The 2749-nt window shown below is 36.3% G+C and overlaps 1 pseudogene; it reads left to right on the top strand.

Moving 5' to 3' along the window:
* Positions 1 to 546: 546 nt before the first annotated feature.
* Positions 547 to 1185, top strand: LOC149791844 (protein tyrosine phosphatase type IVA 2 pseudogene; annotated as a pseudogene).
* Positions 1186 to 2749: the final 1564 nt, after the last annotated feature.

Here is a 2749-nt window from a genome sequence, read left to right as displayed (position 1 = left end):
TTGGATAAAGAGAGCCAGATCAGCAGAAACATAAAGGTACTTTTCTTCCATAACATAGTGCAAATTGTCATCGTAGTTATCTCTGCCCTATCGTATTCCAGAGTTTCTAATAATTTAGTGAATGGAGTATATTCACTGGGCTATTTTGTTCCATAGTAGAGGTGGAAATCATTGTCTTTCGTACAACTGATTGTCTGACCAAGTGAATGGATATAAATTCTTTATTCGCATGGTGAATTCGGTTGTATTTGTTTCCTGTGTGAGATTCATTCGTGCTAGATAAATCATATCCAATTGAATAGATATTTTAGGATTCGTTCTTCTTCATTAGGTTTATGTATTTTACATAAACGGAGTATTACTGTACATTTTCATTTACATCCTGAAAGAATTAAGTACATCTTAATATCAACAGTGGAAAGTACATTGTGTATTGAAATCATTTTTGCATAGAAAACCGGAGGCCTGACATATATCATATAGTTTCTTCTGGATCCAATAGAACCGGCTTTAAGTACATGATTTTATTTTTGTGTTTTACTCAACGCCAACCAAAATATGAAATCAACACGACCAGAACCAGCCGTGATTGAGTACAGGGATATGAAATTCTTGATTATGGATCGACCAACGGATGGCACAATAAAGAACTTTGCTGAGGAGCTGAATAAACATGGCGTGAAAGATTTAGTTCGGGTTTGTGAGCCCACATATAAGACAGATAGACTAGAAAGGAAGGGAATCAGGGTGTACGACTGGCAGTTTAGCGACGGGTCACCTCCACCAGCCAGCATTGTAGACGCTTGGATTAAATTATTAAAGACACGATTCCGAGAAGATCCTGGTTGTTGTATTGCAGTTCACTGTGTGGCCGGACTTGGAAGATCTCCTGTTCTGGTAGCTCTCGCATTGATAGAAAGGGGGATGAAATACGAGGATGCGGTCGAACTAATTAGAACTAAAAGGAGTGGAGCCATCAATGCAAGGCAGCTGGCCTACCTGGAGCATTATCGTTCCAAATCTCGGCTAAAATCGAGAAATACTAGACAAAAACAATGCATACTAATGTAAATCATGGCTGCATCATTGTTTATAAATCGTAATTCTATTTATTACCGCTAGTCACGTTCTTCATTCTTTGAAGAACGTTCCCTTAACTAAACATGGTGTGACCAAAAAAAAAAATAAAAAATCAGGAAGCCTGGAAATCGCTATTATTGATTGATCGTTTGACTGATGCATTAAAATTTGGTCTTTTCCTGAATTTGGCCAAATAATGCTTTGACGTGAAAAGTTAATGTTATGGTGGATCTGATCACATTATACGTGATGATGGGATGAAAATGGACTATATAATGGGTAATGTGTTTTGTGCTGATATTTTTTGAAATGTTTCTAGGTTCTTTTCTTTCTTCATAAAATACACGCGTTAACGTACTGGTTTCATTGCATACTTTTACTATTTGTGTAACCATCAGTTACAATCACTGATGATTTGTCAGAAAGTCACATGATAAAGCATTTGTTAAATGTGGGCCCCGAGTGGCCGAGTGGTCTAAAGCGCTCTCCGTTACGGATCACTGCCATCTCACCTCTGTCTGCGTGGGTTCGAGTCTCGGATTCGACCGATGTGGGTATGTGAGAAAGCTTGCCAGTAGCTTCTCGTGGGTCGGTGGTTCTTCCCGGGGTTTTCCCGGGTTCTTCCTCCACCATTAATACTGGCCGCCATACATAGCCTATCGTGTGCTAAAAAATGGCGTTAAAGCTCACAACAACATTTGTTAAATGTTTTCCACAAGTGAATATAGATGGTCACAATCGTGTTTTTCAAACTTTTTGTAATGAAATATTCCAGAAAAAGAATGTGAATAATAGCTTTCAGTTAATACAGTCTTTGTTTATTTAATACAGTTCAAGCGCCAACAACATGAGAGAAAATAAATGCGACTGTAAACGTACCACACAAAGAATCTAAACTGCTCATGTTTGTGTGAAAATGACATTCTCTGTACATAATATGGAAAATATTATTCAATCTGAAATTTCCAATTCTAGTTCTTACGTTTCCATAATTCAGTATAGCTGCAAATCTGTATATTTTACAAGGATAAACAAAATATCCATAATTTTATATTCGTAGACAATGTAGTTAATAAATATTTAAGTCAAGTATAATTTGTACAATTGTTTGTTCTACAAGAAAAGTTTATTTTCATTTAATTTCCTATGAATTCTCTTATCATGCAGGCTGCGTCCCAGAGCAACGTTGTAACTAAAAAATGAGAAAATCTTATTATTGCTGGAATTTCATTCCGTTTACGGATTCATTACTAAGACAAGCATCTGACTCTTGGGTGCGAAACGTAACGCAAGTGTTTGAAACACATGTAAATCCATAAATATCGCGGCTCATACAGTATTCTCTACACAGAAGCTGTCATTGGGGATGTGTCAGTTCTGTTAAATATACGTTGGATAACGAGTATTCAGAAATTTAAAGTTATTGACGTTTTAATATCATGCTGTTTGCATATATATGCAAAAATAGCACCAAAAAAACACTTTATAAAGGTGTGAAATCATCGTAAAGATCTTGTGTGCTTTTAACATCACGTATAACACAATATTAGATTTATCATGACGATGAAGTTTTCTTGTCGTCCAAATTATCTTTTAGTATTTGATGGAAGACGAGGCTATTAAATACATGTAATCTGGGTCGCCGCCTAAAAGGTTAAAAACTGATGCT

This window comes from Sinohyriopsis cumingii, chromosome 9 (genome assembly GCF_028554795.1).
Source record: "Sinohyriopsis cumingii isolate HCF-2022 chromosome 9, ASM2855479v2, whole genome shotgun sequence".
NCBI classification, from domain to species: domain Eukaryota; kingdom Metazoa; phylum Mollusca; class Bivalvia; order Unionida; family Unionidae; genus Sinohyriopsis; species Sinohyriopsis cumingii.
This window is presented reverse-complemented; position numbering and strand designations above follow the sequence as displayed.